Genomic DNA, 21,935 nt, shown 5'->3' on the forward strand with positions numbered 1-21,935 from the left:
GTTTGAGTGCCCAGAAATAGATGAATGGATAGAGAAAATGTGGTATGTATGCATGATGGAATACTACACAGCTTTTAAATTGAAGGAAATGCTATCATTTGTGAAGACATGGATGCATCTAGAGGAGAGTGTGTTAAGTAAAATAAGTCATACACAAAGAGAAAAATACTGTGTGATTCCACTTATATGTGGAATCTAAATATTGAATTCATAAAAGTAGAATAATAATTGGCACATGTCAAGGGTGCAAGGTGGGTGGAATCATTGTAGGTCCTAGGGTACAGTTAGACAGGAGGAATAAGTTCTATGATCTATTGTACAGCAAGGTGACTAAAGTTTATGGTGAAGTATTGTGTATTTTCAAATTGCTCAAAAAGTAGATTTTAAATATTCTTATTACAAAGTATATGTGTGGTGACAGGTAGAAAAGTAGCCTAATTTATTCTACAATGTATAACACGTATTACATCACTCTGTGTTTAATATATAAATATAAGGCAGGAAATTTTAAAATTGTAAGTAATTTTATTTTGTGTCTAACAGTCTTGAAACGTAGCCCTGGCTGGCCTCAAGCTCACAATCATCCCGACTCAGCCAGGTGATATGATTATAGCTGTGCACCCATCTGCCCAGCTAAACTAGAATAAAAAAAGTTAAATGGAAAGAAACAGTCAGAGAAAAACTCTATTCCCACTTCCCATCTAGAAGTGGACAAGTCGTTCAGGGACGATGATAAGAGAGAAAGTCCCTGCAGACTTGTCTAGAAGGTGAATAGAAGCATGTTTTCCACAATCAGTGAGAAACTTGTTGCTGGATTTGGGTCACTGGCTCCAGGGGCCAGATAGTTCTTGGTCTCATTGGAGAAAGAATTCAGGGATGAACACAGAGGAGATTTATGCTGGAGCAGGTTTATTAGTGCAAATCAAGTCAAAAGCAGAGCAAACATGCACTCTCAGACAGAGAGTGGGCAGACTCAGAAAGGGCCCTGGGGTGAGGGCTCAAGATCTTATGCTTTTATTGGAGTCTCATGTATAGTCACTCCTGGATAATTGGGTTAGGTGTCATTAATTTCCAGGGACTTGGTTAAATGTCATCAACTTCTCCCACATGATGGGCAGGGTAATGGTCTCAGGTGGTGAGATGCGGGCTGTTATTTTCTATGGGCTGCAGGTGCACAAGGCCCTCTTATTTGTCCCAAGTCATTCTGTTAATGTTAGCAGTACAAGTTGTGACTCCTTATAAATATCCAAGCTATCATTCTCAGCCATCAGTTTTTCTAACTCCTTGCATAACTCTTATATCACCCTTGGTTACTGCTGGAGCCTTTGTCATATTTGATATAAATTCTAGGGGGGAGAATCAGATGAACAATCAAGGTCAAATGTCAAGAAAGAAGTTAATTAATTATTCTATGTGATCATATCAAATAAAATATGATGCTGCCCTTATTCTGTTAGCTGTATTCTTGAATTTGTAAAATATGATTTGTGTTTATTTATTGCTGTAATTTGAATACTAAATATTCCTCAAAGATCCATGTGTTAAGACTCTCTTCCTGGCTTGATGCTAGTGGAAGGTGGTGGAAACTTGAAGAGACGGGCATCGTGGGAGATCTTTGGGTCAGTGGGGTGTGATGTCGAAGAGGATTGTGGGCCTCAGCCAGGAGGTGAGTAGTGATGCTCGGCCAGGATCATCCACCATGATGTTTCCACTGGCCCAACGCCACAGAGCACCTGGCTGTGAACTGGAATCTGTAAAACAGTAAGCACAAATAACCCTTTTCTCTTTGTAACGTGATTGATTACATTTTTCATAAGAATGGAAAGCTGATTGGCACATTTTAAAGCAGAAAAGATTTCAAGTTTATATGATTATTAAGATCTTTTTCAATGTATGTTTGTCCATCAAGACCCTGGTTATAGATGGTAGAACAGTTTTCTTTGGAGAAGACTCTCCTTAGTGTAGAACATTTTATCCTTATCTCCAACATACCAAGTAGCCATCAGGGCTCTATCTTTCAGACTATCAAAAATTCAACCACATATATTTTTTAAAGTTTCTTAAAAGATTTTCCATCTGCTAAGAATGGCACTCCAAAATTTTACATTTTAGTTTTTGAATCTTCCAAGATTTCTTCTAGGAATTGTGTGGAGAAAAAGAAAATAATAGGATAATATTCTTAAGAGGTCAAATTACCTGTGCTGACAATGTTCTGCTGGCTGTTTTAGGGGCACACTGAGTTATTTGGGTCTGTAGTTTTTGCTTGTTTTGCTCATTAGTTTATATCCATGCCTAAAATAGTGCCTACCATATAATAGACACAAGTAAGTAGTTGCTTAAAGATTGAATAAATGAACCATTGATCAGACTTGATTTGATAGAGAAAGAAGTCAAGGAATTGATTTTACGTGGTTGCTAACGAAGCTGTTTCATCCTGAGACCACCATAGAATTATTTGCTATTCTACAGTTTTTGACAACAATAATTTCTAGCCAATTGTGTTTTACTGATAGACATAGGAAGAAACAAATTTGTCTATACTGTATTCCAACTACAGTTTTGGGAATGAAATGGGCTAAGAAGAAAGAAAAAAAGTGTTCTGTATGTTAGGAGCAGATTGTCATTATATATCATGATGAACAGATTAGGTATTAGGGCTAACTCCTGAATCCATAATAGAGGGGAAATATGGAAAAAGTATACACCTTGAAGGCAATTAAAAAAGAGTAGCGTTCTCTATCCCTATTGAACAAGGTGTAACTTCTTTTTTTATATATTTACATATTTAAGGCAGGGACACTTTAATCTCATTGCTGGATTATTGCAAAAGAGTTAACACAAGTAACATTTAAGCACATCAAATAATGAGGATTTTTCAAATTCAGTGTACATAAGAATCACCTGGCCCTGATGAGGGGAGGCGAAAATGATAGAAGTACATTACATGGATAGATGAAAACCCAATAATATTGTATAATAGGAGTTGTGGGAGAGATAATGAAGAGTGATACAAGGGATCAACACAACCAAAGTACATCATTTGCATGTGTGGAAATATCACAATGAAATCCCTTACACAATTGATATACCCTAATAAAATAAAAAGGACAAAAAAGAGTCACTTGGCCCATCTCATTGTTTCTGAGGTTGTGAGTGGTTCTCTTGGAACCTACTTTCTGTAGAGCAGCCCAAGTACTTGTAATTTGGGTTGTGTGTAGGTCATGTCTAGGAAATGTTGAAATAAATATCAATTGTATTATTATCATTACTACTGTTAATTATAGGACCACTAACAGTGTTATGATGTTGTGAAGATTCAAGGACTAAGGACTTAAAATATTTAAAGATGAGCCGCATAATATTATACCTTTAAATTAATGAAGTATAAACATTTCTACATTGAATACTGATGCCAATAATTCCTATAGTGATCATTTTTGAAAAATTTATTTGAATAAGAATCAACCTGCAGACTGAGAAAGAATACTTGCAAATCATACATGTTTGTTTGATTTTTAATTATTACAATACCTGTTTGTTTATTGGGATTTCAGTGTACGTTTGCTTGGTGTTTTAAATCAGTGACTAGTACTGTTTTTGTCAGATAAGTGAGATTAATTATAGTTTAAGTTCCTTGGCAGCTTTGTCTTCAATTCTGTCTGTAATATTTGTCCAATCCCCTTGGCCAAAATATAGCTACATGAGCATCATTTGACTGGAAGGCATTCTGGAAAATGTAGACTTCCTGTGTGCCAAGAAGAGCAGATGATTAGGTGAACATGTAGCTGTCTAAGCCATTCAGTAGGACATAAGCTCCTTGAGAGCAAAAGAGAAGACATGTATTTTTCTCACCTTTAAAACAAGTGAATGGACTAAACGTTATGCTACTAATGTCTGATTGCATCATTGTTGTTCTTTTTCAGGTATATGAGCCACAATCATTTTGCTGTTATTTTACATTAATTAATATGAAAACCAAGTGGTTCTTCACTGACAACTTGTCCTCTGCTTTTAGCAGGTTGTTAAAAATTAAATATCAATATATTCTTACTTCTCCCCTCCTCCTGGGAATATGTTCATGCTGTTTCATGTAGGCTTACTCTTCTATTGTTCAAAATGATAAAATTAAAAATGGTTGCAGTTTTTCAATGAAAACTATTAGCCCTCATGAGTTCTAGGCATCTAGAATTTTAATGCGTTCTAAAGGAAATTCAATTTAGTTTATCATTTGTTGCCATATTTCTTGAATCAACTGCAAGTGAGTGCTCACATCATCATTCTAGAAGACTTTTATTTTGGGTTTGCAAATCTGAAGCCTGTAACAAGAACTCTCAGTCATGGACCTTAATGAGAATCTAACAGGTGCTCTTGAACAGACTAGCATACAAACATTCCCAGAGACATTCTCTTTGACTCTTTAAATCCCATCTTTGTTTCTCTGGTGATCAATGGACTCACATTAAGAACTTCCACTCCTGTATAGGTAGAGGATCCATTTAGGTATGTAAAAAGGTTAGAGAGCCACGTGGTAAAGCATCTAAGATACATATTGTATGCATCACAATGAGTTCCTTTTTTATTAGTGTATATTTGTTGTGGAGGGTAGAATTCAGTGTGACAATTCCAAATAGGCTTACATTGTACATTGGTTAGATCACCCCCACCGTCTCTCCCCCTCTGTTCCTACTTAAAGCAGCTGTAAGAGGTTTCATTGTTCTATTTAGTATAAACATTGACCACATTTCCTCACCTTAATCTCTTCATTCAACCTCCTCCCTCCCACAAGTACCCTCCCACTACTTTACCTATTTTATAGTCCTGTCTTTCATTGGTAATTTCTAAGTTGATATTCAAAGGAGTATTTCAATGAATACCTGCTGTGAATATACTTTACTTTGGCCAATTCAACCCTTTCCATTACTCTACTTACCTCTTTCCTCCCACTCCCCCATTTTTCAATAGCTTTCAATACACATCTTTATGTCCTCTACTTTCACAGATGTTATGTATTATGATAAGGTTGGTGCTCTTTCATTCCCTTTTCCTTTCTGTACTTCCCTGGGTTCCATAGAGTAGTTCCACTATTATAAACATGTTCTACATATACATTTGTACATGATCGTGTTAGTTTTGTGTGTATGTTTATCTTTTGGATCTATCTTTCATACATGAGAGAAAACATGCAACCTTTATCTTTTTGAACCTGACTTACTTCACTTAAATGATGTCCTCCAATTGCATCCTTACACTGAGTTTTGACAACACTGATTCTGCCATTAATACCCCTTATTTTGAAAATTGTCCTAAACCCTATTTTCACAGGTGTACAATTTTGTTTGAAATTCATTCATTGGAAGGTCCTCACTAATTATTTTGATGAGGTGAAGTGATCAACCTAACACTCTAGTTCAAGGTCAAGTGGACCTTTGACAAAATATCTATAGTAGCTGGCAGGGGATTGACAACATTATCTTTCATTCCACTTGAACCTTCCAATATTGATAATTCTTATTTTCAAGGTTGGATTGAGAAGATTCTATGTTAGTCTATATATTTGTGTACAGTGTGATTTCTGAGTTTGGGGACATAATGATTATAAGTGTACTTGGAACTACTGGACCCAGTGAGAGATTCACTAAGGCTGAAACTATCTTTCATGCTCTTTCCAATAGCTCCTGTGCTGAGTATGTACCTTAATGAGGTTTTTCCATTTTGAGTGATTGATGTCAGTTCTAAGATAGCGTCAATTAAAACTTAAATGATCTGGGTTTCTTTTTCTACTATGAGATTACTGTGATATGATTGCAAGCCATCTAAGAAGTCTTGTGATCCAAATATATACTGGCTACCATTCAAGTCCCTCCTCAAAGAAATCTTGCCTTTTCAGTCTCTGGTACACTGACTATAAACTAGTTTAATTGAGAAAATTTACCTCAGAGTCTTTGTTTCCTTGTGTAGACAACTTGAAGTAGTTTTCATCCACATACAAATGAAGTGCTTCTTCTTTACAAGAAAAAGACAGTGCCTTGGTTGATTTCTCATGTAGTTGTTTAACGCAGAGCCTCCTAATTCAAGAGATGGTGCCAGTTATTTCTATACAATGAAATGATTGATTACCATGTATATTTGTGGCATGTATAGTAATGACTTCCACCTTTTCTCTCACAGTTATGCAATGCTTTCTGGTTTCCTTTGTGCTAGGAATCTAATTCTGCTGTAGCTTTTTTTACCATCAATCTTTGTCTACTGATGATAGTTTTTAGTTGAGATGGGGTCTTATGAACACTTTTTGCCTTGGCTGCTCTTCAACAGAGATCCTCCTAATCTCAGCCTCCCAAGAATCTAGGATTACAGAAATGAGCCAGAAGTGCCTATGAGTGCATTTCCTAGTGCTTTAGCAAAATGATGGTTCTTGAATTATGAAAGTTCAGGAGGGAGATGTTTACGCAGTGGAAGAGCATATTATATACAGAATGTCCTTTACAACATCTTTATCTTCCTGTAACTTCAGACTTCTTTAATCAAAGATAGTTGGTCTGACATTGTGATCTTAATGACTGCAGCCTATTTATGCAATATTTAGTTAATTAGCCTAGAGAACGTTCTCCATTCCTTCAGGAGTTCTGTGAGCTAAATCATAGATCCTTCATGATTATATCTCGCTTAATAAATTTTGTTGAGTGAAACAGTATTTGATTCTCCTTTGTCTTATGTTCAGGAATTAATTCCTATGCATGTTTCTCAGATACTTCCTAAACATGGATTGGTGAGGTTCTCTAACTATTGTTAGATAAATTAGTTATCTTAGTATTTGGGCCATGTTGACTTTAAAAACTCACTAGGAACCCAGAAGTAACGTGAGGTAAGGGACTGACCACTAAGGATAGTTGCACCAGTTTGTAGGCAAACCTCCATGGTGAAGTCAAGAAAGATGATCATTCACAGAATTAAAAAAAAATCCCCAAATGAAGGGAAGAATTGTTTTTGGAAAAGTGTTCAGGAGGATTTGAGGCCATAAATTCTTTTCTTTTTCTACCAACTGTCCCTTCTTTTGTCTCAAGATTTTTCTCCTTCCCAATCAGTATTCTTATCTTTCCATTAAATACCAATAAAAACTAGTCACTTACTTGTGCTAAAATACTTGCAATCATTCTATGACATTGGTTTTCAGCTCAACTAAATGTTCTAAAGACCATAAGAGATGAGATACTTTTTGATTTATGCATTCTGGCTCTAGTTATTGTAGGTTTTTTTTTTTTCTATTTAGTTAGTTAGTTACAAATTTAAATTTCAGAAGTTAAGACATCACATGGCAATTCTATCACCTGATGCATGCCTCTAGCCACACTGTGCTCACTATCCAATTGTAAACCAGGATGCTACTTGTCATGATTTAACTTTGATACCATGTACCATTTCTTTCTGCTACATTCTGATTTATCTCATATTCAAAAATGTGAACAACCCAATCTCATTTGAATGTTTGCCTAATTTTAAGACCCTATTAGTCATTTACTTGGGAGATGACATATAGCCCTTTAAATAGGTTAATTTAATTTGAGGAGGGCTTAATAAAGAGTTTACTATAAAGATGTGTACATTTTTAGGTAATTCTCAAGGAATTATCATAGCTCTAAGATTAATTACTTATGAGATCTGTTCCCACATTTATATCTGAAGGTCCAAGAAGAGGGAGATATTTTGAGCACTGGAAGGACAGCCTTGAAAGAGCATCATTTGGCAAGACCTAGGGTCTAAGTCCAGGAAATTAGCCACCTTTGTCAACTCTACAGGCCAACAGCCTGTGAGAATATTCTGTGCTCACTCTTCTGTCTGCCATTAACAACCATTTGCATAAACCCATTGATCAGTCAGAGAACAAAAGAGCTCACTGCTGCATTAAATACATCCTGGCCTAAAGAGAAGTTAGGAGGCTATAGAATGGATTTGGAGGTACAGATGGAAGACATCCAACATATAACAGCAACAATTATTGATGATATATATACCTATTATGAGCATGTACACATATGAATATTTTAGTATATTTAAAATATGTGTATACATTATGCTTAGTTTAGCTACTGAACAATTTAAGGGAGAATGAGAAGGACAATTATAATGATTACATGTTCATCAGGCATAATAGTAAAATATTTCTACACCTTATTAAATAAAACTTGATTTTTCATCACACAGTTTTATTTAATTGCTTGTTAGCAATTTCCCAATTTATGAAATCCTGAGGGGTTGTAGAAATATAAACTCTGGGGACTTAGAAATGACCATAAAAGACTTTGGGACAAGAAGGTTTGAATTCTGTTGAGATGATGGTGTTGGCTGAAAATTTCGGTAAGTTGCCAAACTGATGTAATATTTCTAGATAGAAAATTTTACTTGTCCTCACAAATAGTGCAATAGATATTTAAATACTAAGGTGTGATAATTACTAAGCAAGGAAACAAGAAGGACCCCTCAAAAAAGTCACCATTTTCTTATTTTACTTACTAAACTACAGAGAGTTCACAAAGACAGGTAGAATGTCTCACAATTAGACAAAAAAATACAACAATAAATTTCCTAAAAATAAAGGAGGTTGAATTAAGTGCACTAATAAAACAAAGCAAAACAAAACAAACAAACAAAATTCCAGGCAGTCACCAAGAAATACTAACAAAAGAAATAGTACCTGAAAAGATCATAAGTCTAATGATGTAACAGAGATTATTAGTTTCAGGGCCAGAAAATCTGAGTAATACTTTAGTTTTCTTTCAGTTGGAATATTATTTTAAGAAAATGCATTAAAAATACTCCATTGGAACTTCCTTGAACAAAAAACAGAAAAAAGAAAATGCATATATTTTTGAGAACGTTTCCATGTAATAGACCCTTATCTCTAAATACACAAAAATATTCTTCAGTTATTTTGAGTGTAAAATACATTTTTAAATTACACAAACATATAACCTTAATTTGGAAGGTTATACATACACCACAAGGTATTGCATTAATGAATATAGACATCAGATCTCCAAGCTATTCTCTTTCGCAGTGTATGTAAGTGGGTTTTGTGGAAAACACCAAGACAATGTGTATCCTATCTAATTTTTTTTTGTGTGTGTAGGTCCCTATGTCAATTATAAGCATATTTTCCTACAGAAAGGAATTATGTAATTTTTATAAGAATATCTATCGTTAATCATTAATAGTTAATCATCTATTCTAACATAATAAACTTGAGCAGACTACTTGACATAATGCATGACAGGGAAAATGGATGGAGCATCACTCCGGGATCACTGATAGATGAAGGTTAAGTCATTGAGATGAATATTGTGCTAAGGCAATGATCATGGATAAGCAAAGAGAATACTGATAGGAAAGACAAAACTTATCAAGGGATTGGTGACATGGTATTAAGTATGAATTTATTTACTCCAGTGTTTTACCTTACAAGTCGTATCATTAATTTATAATCATGTAACATTGTTACTTGAACGTGCCAGATATTTTCTAAGACAGATCATGTATAAAACACTTTGCACAATTTCCCTATAAATTTGCTGTTATCAGATCAGGAACTTTTATTGTCTCATTAAATAGATAAATTAGGATAATTCAAATAAGTCCCTCAAGTCATAGCTATAGAAATTGCTGGTAACAGAACTGATACATAGATTTGTTTATAGCTCACCTTTAAAATGTGCAACACTAGGCAACAGGTCTATAAATTTGTTGACTCCTTGATTCTTTACAATAATGGAATGCACACAAGACTCCAGCAATAAAAAATACTCCTACTAATAAAACTAGTATATATTACAGAATTTTGCAGATGTGATGTACAGATTACCTGTATTGTAAGCACTTGAGCTTAATGAGAGCTGGAACCTGAACCCCACCCATAACCTGCTAAGTTAGAATCCCTGGAGCAGGTCCTGTGTACAAAGAAATTGAGAACTATTTGTTATTAGAAGGTTTGTATCATGCCATGTGCTGTGCTTATTCCTTTTTTGGTCCTCTACAACAACCCTAATGAAAGTAAGTTATTCCCATCTTACACATAAGGAAATTGAAACTACATTGTTGACTAGTGCTGGTGAACTTAAAGTCTTGTTATTTTTCAGGAAGCAAAATGCTTTTTCAGCTGTCATTGGGTTGTGCAGTCAGCTCTGATAGCTCCATAATCCACATTTTCCATCCACCATAATATACAATGAGAAACAATCTGTTGCTGACATGGAAAAACATTTTCTTCTCATAAACACTGCATCTCAGAAAACTAGCTGGTTGTTTCTTTTTGTTCCTGCTTGCAAAGAATAATAATGACCATTGCTGACTGGTTGCACAAAATTCATGTGAGATTTCAAACATAATTCTATCATGGTTTTATTTTTAAATGCCATAGATTTCACCCAGAAAGTCAATCCTATTGACTTATTTCTCTTCTGATCAGAGCTGCCCATTTATTCATGCATTAAAAAATTTAAATTTACTTAACTACAAATGCCAGGTAGTATCTAAACACAGGATATAGTTTGATGAATAAAATGGCCAAATTTCCTGTCTTCTTACCATTTATGTCTTGTGGTACCTAAATTTGCTTGACCCCAATCCTGAATGAACCCCTGAAAAGGTGGATGGAGCTCACATATTTTAAAAATCATAATAGGAAGGGTTATAAAGTAAAATTCAACGCTGTGGGGTGGAGGTGCAGAGGGTAACATTTGTGGCTTGGTGGTTGTGTTCCTACTGATGTGAATGTTGGGGCTTCCTTGCTACTGAACACATAGTAGAATAGAATGGAAATGTCTTACATTCAGGAGAAAGTTCTTTCTAAAGGGCTTTGTCCTACCTCTTATGTGGAGAGTTTTGATGTACATTTTTTGCATTGAAAAAGGTCTACACAGTTATATAAAGCACAATATTTATTATATATCTTTAATATTATGTAAGTAGATAATAATTTATTTCAGATATTGCATATAATTATAGTTATTATATTCTGATCATCCTTGCTGCTAAATTTCATTTGCCTAAATCAATACTTAAGATTCAAGAAATAATGAAAATGATTAATCACCCTTTATCATTTCAAACAAGTATATCAAGGCTCAGAAAACTGCTAACAACTTCTTGAGATAGACAAGATTTCTGCTTATTATTTATTACATTTCAGGGGCTTCGCACAATGAATGCCCCCATTTGGTTTTGGGAGAGGCATTAAACTCCATTCTATTTGCAGGTTCAAGATCTTTAAGCCATGAGACGGGCAACCACACAGTGACAGAGTTCATCCTGTTGGGATTCACAACAGATCCTGAGATGCAGCTGGTCATGTTTGTCATGTTCTTTGGAGTGTATTCTGTGACCTTGCTAGGAAATACCACATTCATAATGTTGATCTGCAAGGACTCCCAGTTCCAAACACCCATGTATTTCTTCATTGGAAACCTGTCTTTTCTGGATCTCTGGCATTCCTCTGTCTACACCCCAAAGATCCTAATGACTTGCATCTCTGATGACAAAAGTATCTTATTTGTTGACTGCATGGTTCAGTTCTTCTCTGCTGGGCTAGGATATACTGAATATTTTCTGCTGGGTGCCATGGCTTATTATCACTATGTAGCCATCTCAAAGCCACTGTTTTATTCTCAGGCTATGTCAGGGAGACTGTGCTTCTGTTTGGTCATATCTTCCTATACTGGAGGTTTTATCAATACAACAGTCTTAACCAGCAACATGTTCACACTGGAGTTTTGCTTTGGCAATGTCATTGATGACTTTTTTTGTGATGTCTTACCCCTTCTGATGTTGGCATGCTCTGTGAGGGAAAGCTACCAGTCTATGGTTTACTATATCCTGACCTCCAATGTTATTGCATCCATTGTGCTCATCCTGGCCTCCTACCTTTTCATCATCATTGCCATAGTGAGGATCCACTCCACCCAAGTCCACCTCAAGGCCTTCACCACATGCTCCTCCCATCTGATCTCTGACCTTATACTATGGCTTCATTTTCTATGTTCTAGTTACTCCCTTTAAAGGAACAAAATGTTTTCTACTTTTTATACTGTGTTGTTCCCCATGTTGAACCCCATGATCTACAGTCTGAGGTATAAAGATGTGACAGAAGCTCTCAAAAAAGCTCTTCAGTTTAGCACAGTCAGAGGCCTAAATTGATATATATTTGTCAGAGAACAGATAATTAATAATGAGCTATTTCAAGGAAGTTTGAAAAATGGATTTTAAAAAATTCTATTGAATATAAACAAGAAGAATTCTATATTTTTGGTTTCAGTGATAAAACTATAATGTATATCATAGAATGTAATTTGATTTAATATAGATTTTTAAAAACAGTATCTGAGTTTTGCAAAATAGAAGAGTGTTCAATGGGTGGGATCCCAAAACTTGAATATTATTTTCCTCTCTTCCTTAATATTGGCCCATTATTCCCCTGTTGCATAGTAAGAGTCTGGTGATAATGGAAAACAATATATGAAGAGTTCAGATTTGTTAATAAACCCTAAGTCTTGTCATTTAGTACTCCCAATGCTTATTCAGTGATAGATAAATAAGGAATGTTAAGATTTTTTAGATGAATAGAGACAACAGTTATGTTTTAGAAAATAAATGCAAGTAAAGGGAAACATCAGAATATCAAAGCTAATAAAATGGTGAAGTGACTGCAACTTTTTTTTCCTAAATTTAGTTTTAGTACATTTTGTAAAAGTGCTCATTCCAGAAATAAACATTAAGTAGCAAAGTTATTCACTGTGAACAGCAGCCCCACATTTGTAATTCAAAAATTGCAATGTTATTGTAAGCATTGAATAAGACATCAGTAAATTTGCTATGTGATGAATATTAATCGATAAGATTTTGTATGGTTAATGTCATTTAGGGAAGGAGACAATTATTAGGAATAGAATATTATGAGTTTCTGTTTTTGTTCATTTCAGTTTTTTCCACCTGATGTAATTTTATGTTGTATACCTGACTCAGACTTCCATGGAGTATTCACTCTTTGTGGGAGGGAACACTCTTAAGTTAATTTAAAGTTCTAAAAGTGCATCTTCTTGATTTTAGAAATGTTTGAGAGTAAGCAACTTCCAAACATTTTGCCTATGATTAAGTTAACACAGAAAGCATGAGGTTTGTAAAGTATGTTCTGGGGTGAATTTGATCAAAGTGTGTTCTAAGCATGTACGGAAATTTCACAATAAAACAACTTGATACAATTAATACATGCTAATAAACATATATAGAGATAACATGGATACATCCTATATACTTAATCAGGGATTTTGAATGAATTTGGAGGAAAAATCTTACCATAAGTAAATATTTTCAATATCTCAAGCAAAGCTGCAGTTTAACCACTCTAAATCATTTTACTATCCAATTAAGTTCACTAATAAAAATTCAAAGTCAAACTACATGCAGGAAAACCATACAAGTTCTTTTTTCTCTTCCCAAGGACTCCGCAGGAAATATGAAGAAGAATTTTATGAAAAAATATAGGACAGCAAAGAAGCAAAATGTTATATATAGAATCTCAAATGACCCAATATTATAAGGTATAAAATAGTTTATATTGAAAAACAATATTTGAAAAATGTTTTGCTCAAAATTTCATTGTTTTATGTATATCCTGTTGAATTTAACTCAAATGCAAGAATATGTTAGTAACCGTGGCTATTGGTCAGTAGTTTGGAAGCATACAGCAGAATGCAGCAGAAAAAATAACCTCTATGCTTGTATTCATGTGGTCTGTGTTACTTTCTTGAAGGCCTCTTTGACATTTGTTTCTCAGACTTTAGATGAGGGGATTGAGCAGTGGGTTAATGATGGCATAGAACAGGCTGGCCACTTGGTCTCTCTCCAGAGAGTAGTTGGGACTCAGCTGGAAAGTGTTAGCAATGTAGGTGATGACATTCAAAAATTTCCTATATAGGAGTCAGAAAGAAATCCAGTTCAGAGAGAAGTGGACACAGCAGCTGAGTAAAGCAATGAGTTACAAATGGCCACATAGCAGTCATATATTATGGTTACCAGCAGATAGCACTTAGTGTAAGCTGCAACACAGGAAAATAAAAACTGAGCCTCCCATCCAGCCAAGGAAATGTGGCTATTTTCTGAGATAAATTTGGCAGAATTTTTGGGTTGAATGCAATTTTATAATAGTTAACTTAAATTTTATATTCATTGCTCCATATCTCCCTACTTCCTCATTCCTAGTCCCTGGCAATACAAGTCTACTCTGTATTTATACAAAGTTAGCATTTTTATATTATATATTTAAGGGAGATTATGTAATATTTGTCTATTTTTGGTTTGATACATTTAGCCTAATGTTATCCAAGTTCATCCATGCTTTTGTAATGGTATTTTTTAAAAATATAAAAAATATTGAAATTTATTCAGAACCACAAAAGATATAGTGCAACCAAAGTCAATCTGAGAAGAAGTACTAAGTTGAGGTACCTATCATAGTCCTGATTTTAAGGTACATTATAAAATATCATAATCGAAATAGAATGCCACTGGCATAAAAGCAGACCCATAGGCTAATGCAATGAAATTGAGAGCTTAGAAATAAATCTATGTACCTTATCTTTAAGAAAAGGAGAGAAATACAAAATGGGGAAATAATATTCTCTATAAATGTGCTGTGGAAACAGCATATCTGCATGTAAAAAGAATAAAATTGGTCCCTTACCTTATATCTCACACTAAAGTTAACTTGAAATATATGAAAACATAAATGTAAGATATGAAATAACAAAACTCATAAAGAAAATAGGGAAAGAGCTCCTTGGCAATGCATATTTTCAGGTTATGACACCAAGGCATACATAACAAAAGCAAAAATAAACAGGGCTATATTTTGTAATTTAACAAAGACATGACATTGGTTTTGTATTGAGGATATATATAAATAGAATATACTTTCAAATCACCTGTGTAATTTTAGGAAAGTCATTTCTTCTCTTAGAAACATGGCTCACTCAGATGAAAATTTTGATTAATTATTTTGCAGGCACTAAGTTGGTCTTTCCAAACATTAGATTTATTTTCCATTGTTGAATTTACATAAAATTTGTACAAATTCAGCATGTACAATATGATGTTATAAAGTGCTTATTCATTGGGTAATAGCTAAATTGAGCTAACTGACTTTTGTGTTACCTCACATACTTACAATGTGGATGAGAACACTCAAGCTCTAGTCTTAGTTTTTAAGAATACAATACTGCTCATAACTGTTGTGCAAAGGATCTTTTGAAATAGTATCTGTCATGAAATCATGGCAATTCCAAGAGCTAGTCTTTATACTTTATATTATATTATATATATTTAGTCTTGCCTGAGCATAATGGCCAAGATTAATTTTTTTTGTTTTCCTTAGCACATTTTAAAAAATCCTTTGATCTAGAGGCAGAGATTTTATTTTCCATCAATGAAGAGCCCACACAATCACAGTTTAGTCATTTTTGATTGAGGTAGGTGGTAATATGGACATCTGGGTTCTAACATAGTTATGCAAGGAGGATGCTTCTCCTGTTTTTAACAGCAGTCTAGTGTAAGCTCCAAACTCTGGGGGAAAGAAGTTTGTAATCCATAGCTTCCTGTTATCTTACTACTTTCACTGTAACAGTGTACCACCAACTTCATGACTAAAAATGCCAGAAATTTATTCTGTTAAAATTTGAAAGCTGATTTTTCACACTCAGTATCATAGAGTCAAAATCAAGATGCTTTCAGGGCCACACTTCATCTAGATCCTGTAGGTTCTAGTCAAGAATCTGTTTACCTGCTTCTTGCATTTTCTTGTACCTACTGGCATTCCTTGGCTTGTGCTTGCATCACTCCAGTCCCTGCTTCCATGGTCAAATTGCCCCTTTCTTTTTCTATCTATAGTCAAATATGCCTCTTCTCTTTCACACTTATTCAAAATAGTCTTGGAATTCCTAGATAGAGCAATAAGAAAGGAAGAAGAAATAAAAGGAATGCAAATAGGAAAGGAAGAATTCAAACTACCACTATTTGCAGATGGCATGATGTTATACCTTAAAAGACCCAGAAAACTCCACCAAAGAACTCCTAAACATTATAAACACCTTCAGCAAAGTAGTAGGGTAAAAAATCAATTTACAAATTATCAGTAACCTTTCTATATACCAAAAATGAACCAACTGAGAAAGAATACAGGAAAAATTTTCCACTTACAATAGCCTGAAAAAATACCTGGAAATAAACTAAAGAAAATAAGTGAAAGACCTCTAAAATGAAAACTGTAAACCAATGAAGAAAGAAATCAAAGAAGACTATAGAAGATGGAAATATTTCCCATGCCCATGGATGGGCAGAATCAGTATTATGAAAATGGCTATACCGAAGTAATCTACATGTTCAATGCAATACGCATCAAAATTCCAATGAAATTCATCACATAAATTGAAAAATCAGCCCTAAATTTAACTTCAAAACAGTGCAATGGTGAGCACATAGAACAATGTTGTAGGTATCAAAATACCTGACTTCAAAGTATGCTACAGATCAATAGCAATAAAAATAGCATGGTACTGGCACAAAAACAGGCATGAATACCAAGTGAACAAAATAGCTGACCCAGCTATGAATTCATGCAGCTAAAAATAAAGTGGGCACTTAATTTTTGGCAAAGGTGCCCAAACATATAATGGAGAAAAACCAGCCTCTCCAAATGTCCATATACTTTGTATAAAAACCCATAGACAATTTCAGAACTTTTATTTATGTTATCCACAATAGTATATTCAAATATTCAAATAGTATATTCAATACTACTGAGGTCTTGGAATAAAAAATGAAGGCCATATGAATAGTTCAAATTACATGTGACAGTGTTCAATAAAAACTGGATTACATTTTTGTATGCATACATTCCACACGCATTCCACATTCTTATTTAAAAACACATCCATATCAAGAGTGTCCTTGATGCTAGTGCAGAAAAGAGTAGCAAATACACTGTAACTTATAAGCATAGGCAATAACTTCCTATACAGAACTCCAGTGAATCAGCAACTAATAGAAAGAGTTGACAAATGGGACTACATGAAACTAAGAAGCTTCTGCACAATAAAAGAAATGTCACCAGACTGAAAAAGCAGACCACAGAATGGGAGAAAACCATTGCCAGCTATGCATCTGAGAAGGGATTAATAACCAGAATATACAGGGAGCTCAAAAAACTAAACTCCCAAAAAATCAGTGACCCAGTGAGGAAAGGGCAAATGGGCTGAACAGGGTTTTTTCAAAGGAAGAACTAAAAATGACCAAAACACAGATAAAGAAATGCTCAGCATCCTTGGTCCTACAGAAAATGCAAATCAAAACCACAGTTGGATGTTCATAAAGATGTGGGGAAAAAAAACCCTCATGCACTCTTGGTGGGAATGAAAATTAGTACAACCACTAAGGGAAACAGTACTGAGGCTCCTCAAAAAGCTAAAAATGTTACTGCCATGTGATCCAGCATTTCCACGCCTGGTATATATCCAAAGGAATGTAAATAAGATTAAAATAAAGGCACCCACACCCTTTGTTTATTGCATTATTCACAGTACCTAAGTTATGGAAACAGCCAAGATGGTCTGCAATTGAAGAATGGATTAGGAAAAGGTGATGGTTATATACATTGGAATTTTATTCAGCCATAATGAAGAATGAAATTTTGTCATTTGCAGGTAAATGGATGAATTGAAGAACATTATCTTAATGAACTTAGCCAGGCTCAGAAAGCCAAAGGTCACATGTTTTCTGTCATATGTGGAATGTAGATTCAATACAAACACAAGCAATATTATGAAAAACAGGTTACACTAAGGGGAGGTCACAAATAAGAGAGGGAGGATAAAAGAAGGAAGTTAACAATGTGTATAGGGTTGATGTGCTTCCTATGTAAGAATGAATGCAAATGTCACAATGAAACACCCTATACAGCTATCTTATACAAACAAAATTGTCTTTTTTTAAAATTTTTTTTTACAAAATCAAAGAACAGGAAAGCATAACAGGTCCCATCTGGGGGATACATGCCAATGGGTGGGAAGAGGGTATAAGGGTGCAGGAGGGTGAATATGGTGGAAGTATAGAATTTGGAAAAATGAGACCTGTTGTAACTATTCCAGGTGAATGATGGGGTGACAGGGGATAAAGTAGAATTATGGAGGGGATAAATTCATCTATGATATGTTGTAAGAATTTTCATAAATCCCACAATGTACCCCAGTGTAATAATAAAAGTAAAGTTAAAAAAAGAAGATTCTGCTCACTTCTGTTAAAATAGTTATCTTCAAAATTACAAACAACAACAATTGGCTAAGATGTGAGGAAAAAGGAACCCTCATAAGTGTTGGTGGGAATGTAAATCAGTACAACTGCTATCGAAAATAGTGTGGAGGCTCCTCAAAAAACTAAAAAGAGAACACCCATATGATCCTGCGATACCATTCTTAGGGATACACCTGAAGGAATGTAAATAGGGTTACAATAAAGACACTTGCACACCCATGTTTATTGCAGCATTATTTACAATAGCTAAGCTATGGAAACAGTCAAGATGCTCCTCTACTGACAAATGGATTAAGAAAATGTGGAATTTTTTTCCAGTGTGAATTTTACTCAGCTGTTAACAAAAATGAAGTTGAAGAGAAACCAAGTTGGCAGATAGCTAAAGGACCCTGGATCTCTGAGCTCCATGATTCCTGAAGACTACTTCACATTTTTGGTGGCGAGGATCAGGTAACCCAGGTTTTTTGCCAAGTATTATACTTATACCTAGGGTGCACAGAAAGTACAATGACTGACCCTTACATTAGCTTTTTATAACACATAACAGCTGTTCTTCCCTTTTTTTCTTTTAGCTTCTTTTCTCCTCGTTTGCAAAAACACAATGTAGAGAACTGTAGAATGAATTCTTCAAGCATCTGGGACATGCTGGATTAGCTGATACATAACTTTGGACTCTTGCCTGCCTGAGCCATCCTGGAGCTGACTGGATTCCACTGTGTGAAATCGCAGTCCTGCCAGGTGAGTGCAACACACAATCTGCTCTGGAGAGACTTACATAGTTCAGTACAACTTGTGGGTAGATTGCAACCTCCCTGGACAAAACTAGTGGTCAAATAAATGGAGGAAAAATTTCACCTCTGTCTGTTGGGGGTGGTGTGGAACCCTGAGCTGATTCAACCTGTGTGGGGACAGGGTGGCCTAGTCAGGTGAATGCAAAACATTCCACCACCTTGGAGAAACTGTTTCTGAGCTAAAACTGAATTCCAAGACAAAAGGGGTTGACCAAAAGGCTCAATTCATGCTCCCAGGCTTGCGCTGCAGACAATAGAGGCTGGCAACAGCTCACATACTAGCTCTTTCCAGGACCACTTTGGAAAGCTCTCCTACACCAGATCACCAGATGACACATCACACCAAGGAAAGCCTGGGCTCAGACACCCTGATCTGATTCCCCACAAAGCTGTCTGACACATAGATGAAAACAAAAATAACCAGGAAAGGTTAGGAGTTATTAAACCTCAAGAGAGGAGCAGACAAGTAATCAGTGATTATTATAGAATTACTTGCAGGTACATAAACCCTTACACAATAAACATAACTAAATGGCAGGAATCGCCACATACCTCTCAATATTAACAATGAATGCTAATGGCCTCAACTGTCCCATCAAAAGACACTGATTGGCAAACTTCATTAAAAAGGAAGACCTGACAACCTGTTGTTTACAGGAAACCCACCTTACAGACAGAAGCAAACATTGCCTTAAGGTAACAGGGTGGAAGAAGATTTACCAAGCTAATGGTCCCAAAACAATGAACAAGAAGGACTAGTAATACTTATACCAGATAATGTAGGCTTCAAAGTGATATTTGTCAAAAGAGACAAAGAAGGTCACTTTATACTAATAAAAGGAGCAATACATAAAAAAGAAAATAACAATTGTTAACTTATATGCAGCCAATGTTAATACACCCAACTACATTAAATATATACTTCTGGACTTAAAAACACAGATAAACACAAACACAGTGGTTGTGGGAGACTTCATTACTTCTGTCACTAATACATTGGTCATCCAGACAAAAAAATCAACAAAGAAACTCTAAAATTGTATGACACCATAAGTAAAATGGAACTGACAGACATACAGAGTATTCCATCCTGCAATAGCACAATATATGTTCTTCTCATTAGTCCATGGAACTTTCTCCAAAATAGGCCATATTTTAGGTCACAAACCAAGTCTTAACAAATATAAGAAAATTGAAATAACCCCCTGAATACTCTCTGACCACAAAGCTATAAAACTATAATTCAACAATAAAAGAAAACTGAAAATACTCAAACACCTGGCAAATGAACTACACATTGCTCCATAATGAGTGGGTTATTGAAGAAAAAGGGAGGAAATAAAAAAGTTCCTGGAATTTAATGAGAATGGAAACACAACCTGTTAGAATTTATGGGACACAGCAAAGGAAGTACTAAGGGAAAATTTTATAGCCATGAATGCATATATTAAAAACACAGAAAGATCTCAAATAAGTGACCTAATTCTGCATCTCAAACTGCTAAGATCTGATGTATTTCCTCATTACTTCCAATTTCATAACCCCCATTATGCTCATCCTAGCCTCCTACCTGTTCATTATTGCCACCATCTTGAAAATGTTCTCTACCTGTGGCCACCTCAAGGCTTTGTCTACATGCTGCTCCCACCTGATCTCTGTGACCTCATACTTTGCTTCTGTTCTCTACATCTGTTTTAGTCCCTAATTTAGCTATTCTTTTGGTAAAGATAAAATAGTATCCATATTTTACACTGGGGCATTTCCCATGTTGAATCCTATGATCTACAACCTGAGGAATAAAGATGTGAAAGAGGCTCTGAATAAACTCTTCAAATAAATCAAGATTATTTCCATCTTCAGAGAAGCATAGATGATTTTGATGAAGTTATTACATTCTAAACCAAGATGGCATTGTGCTTCATTGTGACCTAGTATTATTATAGTGCCAGTTAAAGACTTTTATGCTTGACATGTAGCAATTTAATTGAACTAACACAAGAAAGTTAAGATAGTATATGACATACAATATTAATACAAAATATAGGAATTTGAATGACAATCCAAAAATGGTTTCTAATTTCAAAAAGTAATAAACTATTTCTATTAGCAAAAATAGATGTGTTTGACTGATACATAAAGAATATTTGTTTAGTTTTTACTTATAAATAAGAACAAATTTGTTGAGTTAATTTTTAAAATTTTCTATGATTAATCATTTGATATTATTACTTTTTATTACCTCAGCAACATTCTCAGTAGTTTGCTTATTTCTTTTTTTCACTCAGAATTATTAGCAGAAAAATGAAGAGCTAATAAAAATAGTTTTCTACCAATAATTACAGCAGGTGTAATCCTTCTAACCTTTTAGACCTTTTATCCATTCCTCGCTTAATGAAATTTCATAGATATCATGTCTGTTACTCACTGTATAACTCTCTGGGTTCCTCCTCATTTTTTAAGTGGAAACTTATATGTACTTCCACAACCCAATTGTGATATTCTGAGCAACAAAACAAAATTTTTACAATAAAATTAATACTAATTATGGTGAAACAAAATGACTTGAAAAATAAATAACCATGACTACACATTACTCAAAAAAAACCTTTACAGAGAGACTACAGAGACAGGGATGTAATTAAAGGGTAAGCATCGTGTGTTACATTTAATTTTTATCATGTTTTCAAAGTGAGACAATGGTATTGTAACACATTTTATAAATCATAAATACATCATTGTTTGTTTTTGTGAATTCGTAAAGAAAGAAAATATAGGAAAGCCTAAGTTAGGCAATTAAAC

The 21,935-nt window shown here is 34.7% G+C and overlaps 1 pseudogene; it reads left to right on the forward strand.

Moving 5' to 3' along the window:
- Positions 1-1,563: 1,563 nt before the first annotated feature.
- Positions 1,564-20,973, forward strand: LOC109676804 (olfactory receptor 9G19-like; annotated as a pseudogene).
- Positions 20,974-21,935: the final 962 nt, after the last annotated feature.

Source organism: Castor canadensis, chromosome 1 (genome assembly GCF_047511655.1).
Source record: "Castor canadensis chromosome 1, mCasCan1.hap1v2, whole genome shotgun sequence".
Taxonomy (NCBI): Eukaryota; Metazoa; Chordata; class Mammalia; order Rodentia; family Castoridae; genus Castor; species Castor canadensis.